General features: G+C 53.8%; 1 long non-coding RNA gene across 7 annotated transcripts; it reads left to right on the top strand.

The window, feature by feature from the left end:
- Nucleotides 1-4,170: 4,170 nt before the first annotated feature.
- Nucleotides 4,171-17,441, top strand: LOC113996600. Of its 7 annotated transcripts, none has more exons than XR_005562361.1 (5): nucleotides 9,771-9,812; nucleotides 13,884-15,019; nucleotides 15,470-15,541; nucleotides 15,997-16,340; nucleotides 16,806-17,441. It is a non-coding gene; the product is annotated as an uncharacterized LOC113996600 (long non-coding RNA). The 7 variants fall into 7 exon arrangements; XR_005562360.1 differs by lacking the exon at nucleotides 16,806-17,441 and having other exon boundaries at nucleotides 15,997-16,126; nucleotides 16,223-16,765; XR_005562356.1 differs by lacking the exons at nucleotides 9,771-9,812; nucleotides 16,806-17,441 and adding an exon at nucleotides 4,171-4,211 and having other exon boundaries at nucleotides 15,997-16,765.
- The last annotated feature ends 84 nt before the right edge of the window (nucleotides 17,442-17,525 follow it).

The raw sequence follows: 17,525 nt of genomic DNA, 5'->3' as shown, positions 1-17,525 counted from the left end.
TTTGGGGTCAGTTTTGGGTCAGCGTTTGGGGTGATTTGGGTCGGTTTTGGGTCAATTTTTGGGGAGCACTGGGTGTTACTGGGGGTTGTTGAGGAGCACTGGGTGTTACTGGGGAGCACTGGGAGAGACAATGAAAAATAAAGAGAATAAAAAATAAACGAAATATAAAAGGAAATATAAAATACAAAAGAAAATTAAAAAGAAAAAAGGCAAAAAAACTAAAAAGGAAATAAAATGAAAATGAAATAAAAGAGGAAAAAAAAAAAAGAAAAAAAAAGAAACCCCTTCTTGGGCACCCCGTTTCCTCTCCTCCCGCCCCCCGAACCGTAAATTGCGGGGTCATCACCCCTAAAATGTGAGACGGGGACCCCAAAATGCGGGTGGGGGAACCCCAGGGAGCCGAAAAAGCGGAGGGGGAGCCGCAGTAAGAAAGCGAAGCCGGGCGGTCGGGCGGCGGGGTTGGGGGGGAAGCCAGGGTGGCGACGCCGGCGCGTGCGCAGTCGTTGGCAAGACGCCGGCGATCACGTGGTAAGTAAGGGCAGCCAGGAGAGGGACCGGCGACGCATGCGCAGTGGCTCTCGTGACGGTGCAGCGCTCCCCGCTCGAGTTAAGGGCCGGTTCCGGCGGCAGGGCGGGACTCGCGGTGTCCCGTCTCTCCCGGGGTGTGTGTGGGGGGAACAACACGAAGATTTTTTGGGGTGAAAGCGCAGAAATTAGCGAGGAGGGCCGGTAATTTGGGTAAACTCGGTCACCGGAAGTAGAGAGCGACCGGAAGTCCTCCAAGGCCCCGGCGCGGAAGTCCGCCAAGCCCACAGTAAAGATGGCGCCGTCAGGACCGGAACGACCACACTAAAGATGGCGGTCCCGGCCCGGAAGTCCGCCAAGCCCACAGTAAAGATGGCGCCGCCAGGACCGGAACGACCACACTAAAGATGGCGGCCCCGGCCCGGAAGTTCGCCCCGACGCCACACTCAAGATGGCGCCGCCACGACCGGAAATTAGCCGACGCCACACTAAAGATGGCGGCGAGAGGCCCCCTCTCCTCAGAGAGGCGTCTATCCTGTTGCCTGACCTCCGCCGCGACCCGGACCCCCGCCCCGCGCCCGCAGCGCCGTCTCGCCGCGCCGCTTCCCGCTGTGGGGACGGGGCGGGGGGCTCGGCGGCGCCGGGCGTGGGCGGCAGGTTCGTGGGCGGCGGCAGGCACCGGCGCGGGCAGCCCCCGTCTCGGAGCCGCGGCGCACGAGGACCCCGCTCGCCCCGCGCGGCCCCCGCTCGCCCCGTTCCGCTCCGCTCCGCTCCCGCCCCTGCTCCCGCCCCCGCTCCCGCTCCCGCTCCCGCCGTGCCCTGGAGATGCTATCGGGGCTGCGCCGCCGCCTTCCCCCCCCCCGGAAGCGACCCACGGCGGCAGATCCGACGGAGATCGTCCCCGGGGTAAGCTGGGCGCGGCGGGTGGGCGCGGCCGCTCTTCTGCCTCTCCCACGGCCATCGGGGACTGCAGGCCGGGGAAGCGACAGGCAAGTTTCCCGCCTCTGCGGAGAAACTCGCACCTGCGTGCCGCCGCAGGGCCGGGTTCGGATGTGCCCTGGCATTGCACACGCACCCCACCCCCCCGCGGGGAGGGTCTGCGCTGCCTCGGGGACCCTGTCTGTGCTGCCGGGAGAGAGAAATCCTTTGGGAAGCTGGGCTGGAAGCAGCAACTCTGTGAATTGCTCAGCTTTTCCTAGGCAAGGGCAGGTTTTAGGGAAGAAAGGCCCGGACGCGCGAAAGGCGCCGCGGGTCTCGCCAAAGGGGGGGGGCGGCGCAGTGCTGCAGCGCCGCGCGCGGCTGCAGTGCCGCTCCCGGCCGTGTCCGCCAGGCGGCGACTGTGAGGCAGGGCCCGGCGCTCGGGGGCGCTCTCGCAAGCGACGCTTGCCGTGGGAAAGCGGCGGGGTTTGGCCACTGCCGGCCTTCCCCCGGAGGGCCCGGGCTGGCCCAGCACCTGGCAAAACCTCTTAGGGAAAAGGCAAGCAACACCTGCGGTGGTTCTGCCCTTTCTTTAGCCAGGGACTGGAACACAGACAAAATCAAGGGGCTCTTTGACCTGGGCAGGCTCCCAGCATTTTTCAGCCTTCCTTAGCAGGGCATGCTCACCCTCTGAAAAGCTGAAAGGCTTTAACAGCTGGAGACGCGCCTGCAGCTGTGCAGATTAATGTCCTTTCTTTTAGGAAACGAAGGGGGAGTTTTCCTGTTGTGAGCCTAAATACCGAGTCTACTCTGCTTTTTCAATCAGGTGACGAAGCTTATGGAAAAAAAGACCAAAGGCCTCGAGGTGAGTCCATTCTACCCAGTTCTGCTTTTCTGGGATCGGGTTGGGAAAATCACGTGAAATTCTGAAAAGCTTCTCTCCGTGTTTTCTAGTTGTTTTTTCAGCCTTGGTCTAAGTTTCATGTAGAAAAGGGCATAGAATTATTAGAACAGACAAACTAGACTTTCTCGGGAGAGATGGAAGAAAAGGCTGCTGATTGCAGTTCTGCTTTTCTTGTCTTCTATTAGACTGTCATTTTCTCTCACCTACTGTTCAAATAGGCAGCAATTAATTGCTCTGCTGAAGAGTTTGCTGTACTAAGTGTCTGTCAAATTGATGCCTTCAACTCAAGATAGCACCTGCTCCTTAGTTACAAAAAGTTCCTCACAGGAAATTTTCAGGCGTGCCCATAAATCTCCTGGCTGTTTGTTTGGGAGAACAGGGTTTTCTCGTCTGTAACAGAACAGTCGTGGCATTTGCTATGGAATGCTGGTGGCAATCTAGTCAGAAGAGGACCCCGTGCTTCACTAATTTTGCCTTTTTGTTGTTCGGGGTGACTTCTTCCCAGGGAGGTTATTCTTGACACCCCGGGGCAAATGGAGGTATTCACCTGGTCAGCGTCAGGAGCCATCCTAACTGAGGCCTCGGTGAGTGCTTTTTGTATGACTGGACAGTGAAGCTGTGTGAATGACCTGGCTAGTGCTCGGTGTACTCCTAATTAAAGTGTCTTTTACTCCGTGTTCCCAGGCTCCCTCCTTCCCTTCGGTCGCCGTGGGTGTGCCGGACACCTCTGGCAGGGCTAACCCTGTGGCTTTTCTGTCCAACGTGCTGTGCTGTGCTGTGTGCCTGCAGGTAAGAAAAGCGGGGAGTGCAGTCCTTCTGCTTTGCTTGCTGTGTCTCTTGGGTAGTGATTTTGGAGGGGAATCCCAGAGCGATTTGGTTTGAAGGGGACCTTCAAAGGCCAGCCTGCCTTCCGTGGGCAGGGACACCTTCCGCTCTCATCCCCGGCTGGATGCTCCCAGTCCCGTCCAGCCTGGCCTGGAACACTTGCAGGGATGGGGCAGGCTCAGCTTCCCTGGGCAGTGTGCTCTAATATCTCTCCGCTGGCATCCTGAAAAATGTCGTCAGCGTGTTTTGTTCGACGATGGTAAGCAGGACCCGGGTGAAGAGGACATTCTGTTAGGTGCAGAGGGAAATAATTCTCCTTTGAAGCCAAATGGATTCAGATTTGCACGAGTCTTGTCTGCCTTATGTTTGAATTGCTTTCTATTCTAGGCAGTTGTTTTAAATTAAACTTTTATTTTGTGTCTCCCCCGCCCCCAGTATCCTGTCCAAGACCAAGCTACCTTTCCTCGTGGGAATGGACCGGCCGGGCTTTGGCAATCTGGCCCCTCGAAAGACTAAAGTGACCTCTTCCAGCAGGGGAAGACTGAAGCAAGCGGTGCCAGAAAGAACTGGAGTTTCTGGAGAATAAAAGCTGGAAGCGTGCCCCCGAAAATCCCCCCTGGGTGGTCAGCGGTCTGACTTGCACGGACCGGTGGCCTTGGCCAGGAGCGGTCCTGCGGGAAGCGCCTTTGCCCAGGCTGTAATTTTAATTTCCATTGGATGCTTGGCAAAGCCCCCCTGGGTGAGCCCCAGTGCCTGGCATGAGCGGAGCGGGCTTCCAGGGAGGTACTCACCTGGTCAGCGTCAGGAGCCATCCTACCTGAGGCCTCGGTGAGTGCTTTTTGTGTGACTGGCCGGTGAAGCTGTCTGTGGGAATGACCTGGCTATTGCTCAGTGTAGTCCTAATTAAGGTGCCTTTTACTCCGTGTTCCCAGGCTCCCTGTTTCCCTTCGGTCGCCGTGGGTGTGCCGGACGCCTCTGGCAGGACTAACCCTGTGGCTTTTCTGTCCAACGTGCTGTGCTGTGCTGTGTGTGCCTGCAGGTAGGAAAAGCTGGGAGTGCTGCAGTCCCTCTGCTTTGCTTGCTGTGTCTCTTGGGGAGTGATTTTGGAGGGGAATCCCAGAGCGATTTGGTTTGAAGGGGACCTTCAAAGGCCAGCCTGTCTTCCGTGGTCAGGGCCACCTTCCACTGTCCCCGGTTGCTCCGAGTCCCGTCCAGCCTGGCCTGGAACACTTCCAGGGATGGGGCAGGCTCAGCTTCCCTGTGCAGTGTGCTGTAATGTCTCCATTGGCATCCTGAAAAATGTTGTCAGCGTGTTTTGTTGGACGCCGGTAAGCAGGACCCGGGTGAAGAGGACATTCTCTGAGGTGCTGGGAGAAGGAGGACTCGTACGGGCACCTCCAGAGACAGCGGGAACGGGAGCGTGCTGCGGAGAAGGAAAATTCCAGGGGGTGGGTGCCGAGAAATTTGTCCTTCCCTCGCCCTGTGCTCTGCACTTAGCAATGGGTCAAGTGCAGAAGTTTCCTGGGGACCCTGGAAAAGGATGCCGGGTCTGCTAAGAAAAGTGGGGCCAAAGGAGCAGGACCTGGGTCTGCGTGCGTGGGAGAAACAAGGGATGGGTCATCCTCTGCCTCCGGGAGGGCGGGCAGCAGGAAAGGCCACGGACTAAAGCACTGAAGTGCCCTTCCCCAGGGAGCCCCTGCCCAGCACTGGACTTGCTTCTGCACTTGCTGTCCCTTTCCCAGCGGAGCCGAAGCGGCGGGTGCGGGTGCCGGGGGGATGGAGCTGCCAAGGGCAAACTGGGAGGGTGTATGCGAGGGAAGGGGGTAGAAGGAGCTCTTGACGTGCTTTTTTTACTTCTTCATCCCACAGAATTGCCACGAGAGGAAATACTTCAGAGGGGCTTCCCTCCAGGTAAGCCCTGAATATGCCAGGAGGTTTCAACCGGGAGGAAAGGAGCTGTGGAAGAAAAGCAGCCTAAAAATAGCCAGCGGGGATCATCAGGTTTTCCAGCCAAGAAGCACAAGGAGAGAGATGAGGGAATCGGGTTCCAATTCCTAATGATTTGGTGGGTGCAGGAATGACTTGTGTGGGTTTTCCAGTGCCTTTTGATTCCTGAGATGGTTTTAAAATGATGGCTTTAGCAATCAACTAAATCGGAGATGTTGTTTTTGAGAGGAAATGGTGCCAAATAAATGCAGAGTTTTGGGTCAGTTTTGGGATGATTTGGGTCATTTTTTGGGGTCAGTTTGGGGTTATTGTTTGGGTGATTTGGGTCAGTTTTGGGTCAGCTTTTGGGATGATTTGGGTCAGTTTTGGGTCAGCTTTTGGGGATGATTTGGGTCAGTTTTTGGGGTCAGTTTTGGATCATTGTTTGGTGTGATTTGGGTCGGTTTTGGGTCAATTTTTGGGGAGCACTGGGTGTTACTGGGGGTTGTTGGGGAGCACTGGGTGTTTACTGGGGAGCACTGGGTGTTACTGGGGGTTGTTGAGGAGCACTGGGTGTTACTGGGGAGCACTGGGAGAGACAATGAAAAATAAAGAGAATAAAAAATAAACGAAATATAAAAGGAAATATAAAATACAAAAGAAAATTTAAAAAAATAAAAGCAAAAAAACTAAAAAGGAAATAAAATGAAAATGAAATAAAAGAGAAAAAAAGAAAAAAAAAAAAAGAAACCCCTTCTTGGGCACCCCGTTTCCTCTCCTCCCGCCCCCCGACCCGTAAATTGCGGGGTCATCACCCCTCAAATGTGAGACGGGGATCCCAAAATGCGGGTGGGGGAACCCCAGGGAGCCGAAAAAGCGGAGGGGGAGCCGCAGTAAGAAAGCGAAGCCGGGCGGTCGGGCGGCGGGGTGGGGGGGCAGGCAAGGTGGCGACGGCGGCGCGTGCGCAGTCGTTGGCAAGACGCCGGCGATCACGTGGTAAGTAAGGGCAGCCAGGAGCGGGACCGGCGACGCATGCGCAGTGGCTCTCGTGGCGGTGCAGCGCTCCCTGCTCGAGTTAAGGGCCGGTTCCGGCGGCAGGGCGGGACTCGCGGTCTCCCGTCTCTCCCGGGGTGTGTGTGGGGGGAATAACACGAAGATTTTTTGGGGCGAAAGCGCAGAAATTAGCGAGGAGGGCCGGTAATTTGGGTAAACTCGGTCACCGGAAGTAGAGAGCGACCGGAAGTCCTCCAAAGCCCCGGCCCGGCAGTCCGCCAAGCCCACAGTAAAGATGGCGCCGCCAGGACCGGAACGACCACACTAAAGATGGCGGCCCCGGCCCGGAAGTCCGCCAAGCCCACAGTAAAGATGGCGCCGCCAGGACCGGAACGACCACACTAAAGATGGCGGCCCCGGCCCGGAAGTGCGCCCCGACGCCACACTCAAGATGGCGCCGCCACGACCGGAACTTAGCCGAGGCCACACTAAAGATGGCGGCGAGAGGCCCCCTCGCCTCAGAGAGGCGTCTATCCTGTTGCCTGACCTCCGCCGCGACCCGGACCCCCGCCCCGCGCCCGCAGGGCCGTCTCGCCGCGCCGCTTCCCGCTGTGGGGACGGGGCGGGGGGCTCGGCGGCGCCGGGCGCGGGCGGCAGGTTCGTGGGCGGCGGCAGGCACCGGCGCGGGCAGCCCCCGTCGCGGAGCCGCGGCGCGCGAGGACCCCAGGCGGCGGGTGGGGGGGGCCGCGCGAGGGCCGCAGGGGGCGCCGCGCCGCCCGCTCGTCCCGCTCCACTCCCGCTCCCGCTCCCGCTCCCGCTCCCGCTCCCTCTCCCGCTCCCGCTCCCGCTCCCGCCGTGCCCTGGAGATGCTATCGGGGCTGCGCCGCCGCCTTCCCCCCCCCCCGGAAGCGACCCACGGCGGCAGATCCGACGGAGATCGTCCCCGGGGGTAAGCTGGGCGCGGCGGGTGGGCGCGGCCGCTCTTCTGCCTCTCCCGCGGCCATCGGGGACTGCAGGCCGGGGAAGCGACAGGCAAGTTTCTCGCCTCTGCGGAGAAACTCGCACCTGCGTGCCGCCGCAGGGCCGGGTTCGGATGTGCCCTGGCATTGCACACGCACCACACCCCCCCGCGGGGAGGGTCTGCGCTGCCTCGGGGACCCTGTCTGTGCTGCCGGGAGAGAGAAATCCTTTGGGAAGCTGGGCTGGAAACAGCAGCTCTGTGAATTGCTCAGCTTTTCCTAGGCAAGGGCAGGTTTTAGGGAAGAAAGGCCCGGACGCGCGAAAGGCGCCGCGGGTCTCGCCAAGGGGGGGGGGCGCGCGGCTGCAGCGCCGCGCGCGGCTGCAGTGCCGCTCCCGGCCGTGTCCGCCAGGCGGCGACTGTGAGGCAGGGCCCGGCGCTCGGGGGCGCTCTCGCAAGCGACGCTTGCCGTGGGAAAGCGGCGGGGTTTGGCCACTGCCGGCCTTCCCCCGGAGGGCCCGGGCTGGCCCAGCACCTGGCAAAACCTCTTAGGGAAAAGGCAAGCAACACCTGCGGTGGTTCTGCCCTTTCTTTAGCCAGGGACTGGAACACAGACAAAATCAAGGGGCTCTTTGACCTGGGCAGGCTCCGAGCATTTTTCAGCCTTCCTTAGCAGGGCATTCTCACCCTCTGAAAAGCTGAAAGGCTTTAACAGCTGGAGACGCGCCTGCAGCTGTGCAGATTAATGTAGTTTCTTTGAGGAAACGAAGGGGAGGTTTTCCTGTTGTGAGCCTAAATACCGAGTCTACTCTGCTTTTTCAATCAGGTGACGAAGCGTATGGAAAAAAAGACCAAAGGCCTCGAGGTGAGCACATTCTACCGAGTTCTGCTTTTCTGGGATCGGTTTGGGAAAATCACGTGAAATTCTAAAAAGCTTCTCTCCGTGTTTTCTAGTTGTTTTTTCAGCCTTGGTCTAAGTTTCATGTAGAAAAGGGCATAGAATTATTAGAACAGACAAACTAGACTTTCTCGGGAGAGATGGAAGAAAAGGCTGCTGATTGCAGTTCTGCTTTTCTTGTCTTCTATTAGACTGTCATTTTCTCTCACCTACTGTTCAAATAGGCAGCAATTAATTCCTCTGCTGAAGAGTTTGCTGTACTAAGTGTCTGTCAAATTGATGCCTTCAACTCAAGATAGCACCTGCTCCTTAGTTACAAAAAGTTCCTCACAGGAAAGTTTCAGGCGTGCCCATAAATCTCCTGGCTGTTTGTTTGGGAGAACAGGGTTTTCTCGTCTGTAACAGAATAGTCGTGGCATTTGCTATGGAATGCTGGTGGCAATCTAGTCAGAAGAGGACCCCGTGCTTCACTAATTTTGCCTTTTTGTTGTTCAGGGTGACTTCTTCCCAGGGATGTTATTCTTGACACCCCGGGGCAAATGGAGGTATTCACCTGGTCAGCGTCAGGAGCCATCCTAACTGAGGCCTCGGTGAGTGCTTTTTGTACGACTGGACAGTGAAGCTGTGGGAATGACCTGGCTAGTGCTCGGTGTACTCCTAATTAAAGTGTCTTTTACTCCGTGTTCCCAGGCTGCCTCCTTCCCTTCGGTCGCCGTGGGTGTGCCGGACACCTCTGGCAGGGCTAACCCTGTGGCTTTTCTGTCCAACGTGCTGTGCTGTGCTGTGTGCCTGCAGGTAAGAAAAGCGGGGAGTGCAGTCCTTCTGCTTTGCTTGCTGTGTCGCTTGGGTAGTGATTTTGGAGGGGAATCCCAGAGCGATTTGGTTTGAAGGGGACCTTCAAAGGCCATCCTGCCTTCCGTGGGCAGGGACACCTTCCGCTCTCATCCCCGGCTGGATGCTCCCAGTCCCGTCCAGCCTGGCCTGGAACACTTGCAGGGATGGGGCAGGCTCAGCTTCCCTGTGCAGTGTGCTCTAATATCTCTCCACTGTCATCAGGAAAAATTTTGTCAGCGTGTTTTGTTCAACGATGGTAAGCAGGACCCGGGTGAAAATTGCATTCTCTGAGGTGCAGAGGGAAATAATTATCCTTTGAAGACAAATGTAATTCAGTTTTGCACGAGTCTTGTCTGCCTTATGTTTGAATTGCTTTCTATTCTAGGCAGTTGTTTTAAATTAAACTTTTATTTTGTGTCTCCCCCGCCCCCAGTATCCTGTCCAAGACCAAGCTACCTTTCCTCGTGGGAATGGACCGGCCGGGCTTTGGCAATCTGGCCCCTCGAAAGACTAAAGTGACCTCTTCCAGCAGGGGAAGACTGAAGCAAGCGGTGCCAGAAGGAACTGGAGTTTCTGGAGAATAAAAGCTGGAAGCGTGCCCCCGAAAATCCCCCCGGGTGGTCAGTGGTCTGACTTGCACGGACCGGTGGCCTTGGCCAGGAGCGGTCCTGCGGGAAGCGCCTTTGCCCAGGCTGTAATTTTAATTTCCATTGGATGCTTGGCAAAGCCCCCCTGGGTGAGCCCCAGTGCCTGGCATGAGCGGAGCGGGCTTCCAGGGAGGTACTCACCTGGTCAGCGTCAGGAGCCATCCTAACTGAGGCCTCGGTGAGTGCTTTTTGTGTGACTGGCCGGTGAAGCTGTCTGTGGGAATGACCTGGCTATTGCTCAGTGTAGTCCTAATTAAGGTGTCTTTTACTCCGTGTTCCCAGGCTCCCTGTTTTCCTTCGGTCGCCGTGGGTGTGCCGGACGCCTCTGGCAGGACTAACCCTGTGGCTTTTCTGTCCAACGTGCTGTGCTGTGTGTGCCTGCAGGTAAGAAAAGCGGGGAGTGCAGTCCCTCTGCTTTGCTTGCTGTGTCTCTTGGGTAGGGATTTTGGAGGGGAATCCCAGAGCGATTTGGTTTGAAGGGGACCTTCAAAGGCCAGCCTGTCTTCCGTGGGCAGGGACACCTTCCACTGTCCCCGGTTGCTCCCAGTCCCGTCCAGCCTGGCCTGGAACACTTGCAGGGATGGGGCAGGCTCAGCTTCCCTGTGCAGTGTGCTCTAATGTCTCTCCACTGGCATCCTGAAAAATGTTGTCAGCGTGTTTTGTTGGACGCCGGTAAGCAGGACCCGGGTGAAGAGGACATTCTCTGAGGTGCTGGGAGAAGGAGGACTCGTGCGGGCACCTCCAGAGACAGCGGGAACGGGAGCGTGCTGCGGAGAAGGAAAATTCCAGGGGGTGGGTGCCGAGAAATTTGTCCTTCCCTCGCCCTGTGCTCTGCACTTAGCAATGGGTCAAGTGCAGAAGTTTCCTGGGGACCCTGGGAAATGATGCCGGGTCTGCTAAGAAAAGTGGGGCCAAAGGAGCAGGACCTGGGTCTGCGAGCGTGGGAGAAACAAGGGCCGGGTCATCCTCTGCCTCCGGGAGGGAGGGCAGCAGGAAAGGCCACGGACTAAAGCACTGAAGTGCCGTTCCCCAGGGAGCCCCTGCCCAGCACTGAACTTGCTTGTGCACTTGCTGTCCCTTTCCCAGCGGAGCCGAAGCGTCGGGTGCGGGTGCCGGGGGGATGGAGCTGCCAAGGGCAAACTGGGAGGGTGTTTGCGAGGGAAGGGGGGAGAAGGAGCTCTTGACGTGCTTTTTTTCCTTCTTCATCCCACAGAATTGCCACGAGAGGAAATACTTCAGAGGGGCTTCCCTCCGGATAAGCCCTGAATATGCCAGGAGGTTTCAGCCGGGAGGAAAGGAGCTGTGGAAGAAAAGCAGCCTAAAAATAGCCAGCGGGGCTCATCAGGTTTTCCAGCCAAGAAGCACAAGGAGAGAGATGAGGGAATCGGGTTCCAATTCCTAATGATTTGGTGGGCGCAGGAATGATTTCTGTGTGTTTTCCAGTCCCTTTTGATTCCTGGGATGATTTTAAAATGATGGCTTTAGCAATCAACTAAATCGGAGATGTTGTTTTTGAGAGGAAATGATGCCAAACAAATGCAGAGTTTTGGGTCAGTTTTGGGGATGATTTGGGTCAGTTTTTGGGGTCAGTTTGGGGTTATTTTTTGGGGTGATTTGGGTCAGTTTTGGGTCAGCTGTTGGGACGATTGGGGTCAGTTTTTGGGGTCAGTTTTGGGATGATTTGGGTCAGTTTTTGGGGTCAGTTTTGGGTCAGCGTTTGGGGTGATTTGGGTCGGTTTTGGGTCAATTTTTGGGGAGCACTGGGTGTTACTGGGGGTTGTTGAGGAGCACTGGGTGTTACTGGGGAGCACTGGGAGAGACAATGAAAAATAAAGAGAATAAAAAATAAACGAAATATAAAAGGAAATATAAAATACAAAAGAAAATTAAAAAGAAAAAAGGCAAAAAAACTAAAAAGGAAATAAAATGAAAATGAAATAAAAGAGGAAAAAAAAAAAAGAAAAAAAAAGAAACCCCTTCTTGGGCACCCCGTTTCCTCTCCTCCCGCCCCCCGAACCGTAAATTGCGGGGTCATCACCCCTAAAATGTGAGACGGGGACCCCAAAATGCGGGTGGGGGAACCCCAGGGAGCCGAAAAAGCGGAGGGGGAGCCGCAGTAAGAAAGCGAAGCCGGGCGGTCGGGCGGCGGGGTGGGGGGGCAGGCAGGGTGGCGACGGCGGCGCGTGCGCAGTCGTTGGCAAGACGCCGGCGATCACGTGGTAAGTAAGGGCAGCCAGGAGAGGAAACGGCGACGCATGCGCAGTGGCTCTCGTGGCGGTGCAGCGCTCCCCGCTCGAGTTAAGGGCCGGTTCCGGCGGCAGGGCGGGACTCGCGGTCTCCCGTCTCTCCCGGGGTGTGTGTGGGGGGAACAACACGACGATTTTTTGGGGTGAAAGCGCAGAAATTAGCGAGGAGGGCCGGTAATTTGGGTAAACTCGGTCACCGGAAGTAGAGAGCGACCGGAAGTCCTCCAAAGCCCCGGCGCGGAAGTCCGCCAAGCCCACAGTAAAGATGGCGCCGCCAGGACCGGAACGACCACACTAAAGATGGCGGCCCCGGGCCGGAAGTCCGCCAAGCCCACAGTAAAGATGGCGCCGCCAGGACCGGAACGACCACACTAAAGATGGCGGCCCCGGCCCGGAAGTTCGCCCCGACGCCACACTCAAGATGGCGCCGCCACGACCGGAACTTAGCCGAGGCCACACTAAAGATGGCGGCGAGAGGCCCCCTCTCCTCAGAGAGGCGTCTATCCTGTTGCCTGACCTCCGCCGCGACCCGGACCCCCGCCCCGCGCCCGCAGCGCCGTCTCGCCGCGCCGCTTCCCGCTGTGGGGGCGGGGCGGGGGGCTCGGCGGCGCCGGGCGCGGGCGGCAGGTTCGTGGGCGGCGGCAGGCACCGGCGCGGGCAGCCCCCGTCTCGGAGCCGCGGCGCGCGAGGACCCCAGGCGGCGGGTGGGGGGGGCCGCGCGAGGGCCGCAGGGGGCGCCGCGCCGCCCGCTCGTCCCGCTCCGCTCCCGCTCCCGCTCCCGCTCCCGCTCCCGCTCCGCTCCCGCTCCCGCCGTGCCCTGGAGATGCTATCGGGGCTGCGCCGCCGCCTTCCCCCCCCCCCCGGAAGCGACCCACGGCGGCAGATCCGACGGAGATCGTCCCCGGGGGTAAGCTGGGCGCGGCGGGTGGGCGCGGCCGCTCTTCTGCCTCTCCCGCGGCCATCGGGGAACTGCAGGCCGGGGAAGCGACAGGCAAGTTTCTCGCCTCTGCGGAGAAACTCGCACCTGCGTGCCCCCCGCAGGGGGTGGGTGCCGAGAAATTTGTCCTTCCCTTGCCCTGTGCTCTGCACTTAGCAATGGGTCAAGTGCAGAAGTTTCCTGGGGACCCTGGAAAATGATGCCGGGTCTGCTAAGAAAAGTGGGGCCAAAGGAGCAGGACCTGGGTCTGCGAGCGTGGGAGAAACAAGGGCCGGGTCATCCTCTGCCTCCAGGAGAAGAGCCCGGCCCTGGGAAGGCAGGGACCTGGGCTCAAGCTGCTCTGGACCGCTGTGGGGATGGGTTTGAAGTTTTGGGATCGCTTGTTTCTGTCCCTACCTTTCCACTGAAAACAATAACTTAAGAATTCCTCCTCTGGACTCGTCCAGAGAAATTGTGGAGTCTCCATCCCTGGAGATGCTTAAAACACTTTTGCTCAGGCAAAGTCATGAGCAACCTATTCTACCTAATCCCACTTTTTGAGCAGGAGAGATTGGACTGGATGATCTCCAGAGGTATTGTCCAACCCCCACCATTCTGTCGTTCTGTAAAGGGGCTTTGCACTGCCCTTGTGAACTGTAATCTGTTGATGACCTGTGTTCGGGTCACACTGTAGCTTGTTACACTGCAGCTTGTCACACTGAATGGCAGCCTGAATAATTTAATATTGAACTGTGATTAATCACAAGATGAAAGCTAAGATAGGCTGGTAAGAGGCAGTGTTCTTTGCTGCAGCATTTCCCACCTGAGGTAATTTTCCTTGTTCTGAAAGTGTCAAGTACAGTTGGGCAATGTACTACATAGGAAGAAGGGAAAGAATCTCAAAAACAAATAAATGAACAAAAAACCCCCTTTAGATTTGCTTGTGCAAGAAGAAGATTGTTCTTCCACTCAGCCAGGTTTTGAGAGGACAAATTAATTGTTTCTCTGACAAAACTATACATTGGAGGCTGTTAATGATCCCATAGTCTGTGCTAAAGTTTTTAGCTGATTGTGTTTGTTTGTCATCAGCTTTTACTAAAGAAAAAGCAAGCCTTCTTGGCTGTGTTGATATTACAGGAACGAAATGATTCCATTCATGTAGATAATGATAACAGAGCCAAAACAAAAATATTGCAAGTGTCCTATGTGGAACAATATACAGAATTTCAAAAGGGATTGTAGTGGTCCGATATACAGAACTAACATACTTCCTGTTCCTTATTTGCTGATCAGGTCATATTTATCTGCCTGTCAGGACTGTTGGAGCACTGGATGGAGAGCAGGTCATATGAAGAGGATTACGGAGTAAAAGGCAGCTTGTACTGAAGTGCAGGGAAAGTATAAATATTGATATATATTGGCACAGTGCTTGGCCTTAATGCTTAAAATCCTTTGGAGAGCTGTCTGCATATTTACTCTATTAATGATTAAATGCAAGGCTGTGTTGGGAAAGGTCTTCCATTTGGAAGTCAGTAGTTGAGACTGTCTTGCCTATGAAAAAGAGGGAGAATTTTTGTTAGAGGATGTAGGATTCTGGCTGGTAATAGTCTTAATTCAAGGTATTTTTAGAGAATTGATTTAATACAAGCAGAACAAATGGCCAGAAGTGTAATGAGAGACAAGCTGAAATTAGAAAGTAGATGTGCATTTTGAATGTATTGTCATAGCAACTGATTCAATTCTCCCTCTCTTGCTGTTCTGGGGACCTTTTAAATGTGCTTTGGCTAAATAAAAAGTATTAGACTATTTCAGAGCCAAAAGGTCAGTTCTTGTTGTCTCTTTTGCACTTTAATTCTAGTACACTGATACTTGCTAACCACTTATAACCCTAGATGCAGAATGAGAACTTGGGTTATTAACAATAAAGAAGTAAACAGCAGAAAGACTTGACCTTTCTTTTGAATTGCCCTACAGTGTTAAAAAATACCAAACAAACCTCCTTCCCCAAAGAAACACCCCCCAAAATACCCCAACAACTCACCAAACAGAAAATCACTGACAACCAAAAAGCAGAAGTAACAAACATGAACAGCAAGTGGAGGAAGAGTTTGAAAGCGGGCTGGACAGAACCAGAAGTGTTACTGCCCACTCTTAGGCCACTGTGCTGATTAAATGGGTGTTGTTAGGTTTAGATTAGTAGTTCGTTGTTGTTGGGTTTTTCAGTGGTGTTGATTTTTTTGTTGTTGTTGTGGGGGATTGTTTGTTTGTTTGTTTTTACTTTGTTTTTTTTCTGTATTAAAAATCTGGCTCAGTTACTCTCTAGTTCTGGTGTGTTTTCTTTTCCAGGTGGTTGGTGTTTCTGCAGTGTTTGGCACAGGACTGGGGGAGATTTTTATCCAGCTTTCTAAAGCTGTAGATGAATATGAGAGGTAAGGGGATAACTTCTGGTCCGCGACCCAGTGACCACTTCCTGAAGGTCCTGATTCATGAGTCTGCTCCTTTGATTTGAAGGAGTGTACAGTTGCCATAGCCAAGGTAGCTTAGGGTGTCCAGTATCAGCATAAAAAGCAGCAGTAAAAAGGAACTATTCAGAGATGAATTTTTGTGCTGTTCCGTGAAAAAGTAAAAGCTATCTGTGCCAGCAAGTCTGTGAAGTAATTTTTTTCTTGTAATTCCATACCAAGTTTTGAATTGTTGCTGTTTTAATGAAGTATGTTCATTGATTTTGCATCCATTGGTTTCAGAATCCAAATCTGGGGAAAAAAGTACTGTCTTTCTGAAATGTCTCTCAAACATGAAAATCTAGAGAAAACTTTTTTTTTTAGTAAAAAGGAACCTCCAGGATGATCCTTATGCAATACAAATCATGTGTTTTTCAGACTGAATGCACTCCCTTTATTCACCTTTTCAGAGAGTATCGTCCAGAATACGAGCGCCTGAGAAAAACACTGGTAAGTGTTTTTAGCTGTTTTACACCTGAACAGTGTATCTTGGGTCACTTTTAGGCACACAGTTACCTTTATGTTGAGAGGGTCTAACATTTAATTTACTAGTCGTACTCACTGTGGGAAAACTCCTGTCCTGAAGGAGTCCACCATTTGCCTTTTTTTTCCTAGATGTGGTGGAGCATATCTTTACAAAAAAAAAGATTTTGTAAAACAGATGTTGCTCACTGGTTTAGTGCTAATATTTGAGCTAATTGTGTGAAAATGATTGGGAAATAAGATTGTGTCTTCCATTCAGATGGATAGAGAGTTCTTAAAAATAAATTTCCAAAGGGATTTGTTGAGACTATCCCTGTATCTTCCTGCACCAGTGAAGAGTACTAGTTTGACTTAGTAAGAAAGACTGAATTGCAGTGCCAAAATCAGTAGCTCTGCTCACCTTGAGTTGTGGCTGTCCAAAGGACAGTTCTCTGCAGGCACAGCTACACAGAGTTTGGCTTCCCGGCGCTGCTGAAAACGTCCTAGAATCCCACCTGACTGGAGGTTGCTTTCCACGCTTAGTCAGAAGTTCTGTGAAACCTTAGTTGAAATGTAAGACCTGCATAGTGACTTCTGCTCTCTGACTGGGGGACAGGCTGCTGGGTTTGGGTGAGGTTTCTCTTCTCCTGGTGTTTTAAATGTTCTCAGAATCCACAGGTAAATCTTTGTCTACGGGAGAAAGCTCAAAATAAACAAAAGAGAGAGCAGCTGGAACACTTGTGGAAGGACATGGGCAGCGTGTGTGTGCAGGGCAGCACAGTGGCAGGTACCTCCCCAGGAAGATAAAGTTTACTGCAGAAGTTTTCTGAAGAGTTTGCCTTGTGAAGTAGTACAGTGCTTCTTTGTCCTCACAGCAGAAGTGTGAAGGCAGCTCCATGTTAGAGGAGCGGGGCTTTAGTTCCTGTGGGGTTGGTCACACTCAGCTCTTCCTGTGTCAGTCACAGGTTTGGAAGAAACCCCGCTGTGTAGCTAAAGCAGTGGACCTACTAGAAATAATGAAATACTTTAGAAAAGGTGAAACAGTCAGATCAGAATATGAGAAAGCTCTGCTGTTGGCTGCACTGTTCCTTAGATGAGGCGAGTAGGTGCTGATGGAGTCTGTCCTGTGTCTGGGATCCACAAGCAGCTTTCTGTCCCCTTAGAGCAGGTGTTCATTGCTGGGTTTCTGTGCAGATAGAAACCTTACCTTTAGCAAGCTGTTTTGTGTACAGCTGTTTCTGTTCCCTTCAAGGACCTGATGCTTCTGCAATGGGTCCCTCTGAGCTAATACTAACACGAGGAACTCTCGATGACGAGCAAGAAGAGAGGGAGAGTGACGCTGATGGCATTGACCATGAAGGTAAGGGAATGAGGTCTAAAAGCTGCCTCTCAAGAAATCCCCTCTATATTTCATGACCTGGATGGACTGTAAGGAGAGCCTAGAAAACAAGCAAACATTCAGTCACCTGACGTGTCAGAATCTGTAGCAGAAGCTCAGCTGCAATGGTCAGTGCAGGGATATCACTCTGTAACCTTTGTGAAAGTTCAATTGTAAATTTTCTATTCAAGTAATTAATAGGTGTATAACACACATAGACCAGAGAACTCGTTAGGCTTGGGGCATGCAGTGACCTCTGAACCTGATTGATGCACAGATGTGTCCATCATCTTTTTGGCCTTACAGTTTCTGCCCCTGGCTCTCTTCCCTTTTCCTGTGACTGTGGTCTTGGAGCAATCTTCTAAGTTGTTACAGTGTGATTTTTCTCTTCTATAGCTCACAGACTTAATCTTCATTCTTTCCCTGTTCCACTGATGGGTAGGATCACTTATTTCCTTTGCCCTGTAATGTAGCTGAAGATGGAATAGACTTTCTATGTTGCTTTGGCTATCCTGATTCTAGCTTTTTTTCGGAAACACAAGTAGAACAAGTACTGAAATAGCGCTGAACTTCAGCAGCAGCGGGGACTGCGCA

This window comes from Pipra filicauda, unplaced genomic scaffold, assembly GCF_003945595.2.
Source record: "Pipra filicauda isolate LSUMZ 115617 unplaced genomic scaffold, ASM394559v2 scaffold1329_size17525_pilon, whole genome shotgun sequence".
In the NCBI taxonomy this organism is placed as follows: domain Eukaryota; kingdom Metazoa; phylum Chordata; class Aves; order Passeriformes; family Pipridae; genus Pipra; species Pipra filicauda.
This window is presented reverse-complemented; position numbering and strand designations above follow the sequence as displayed.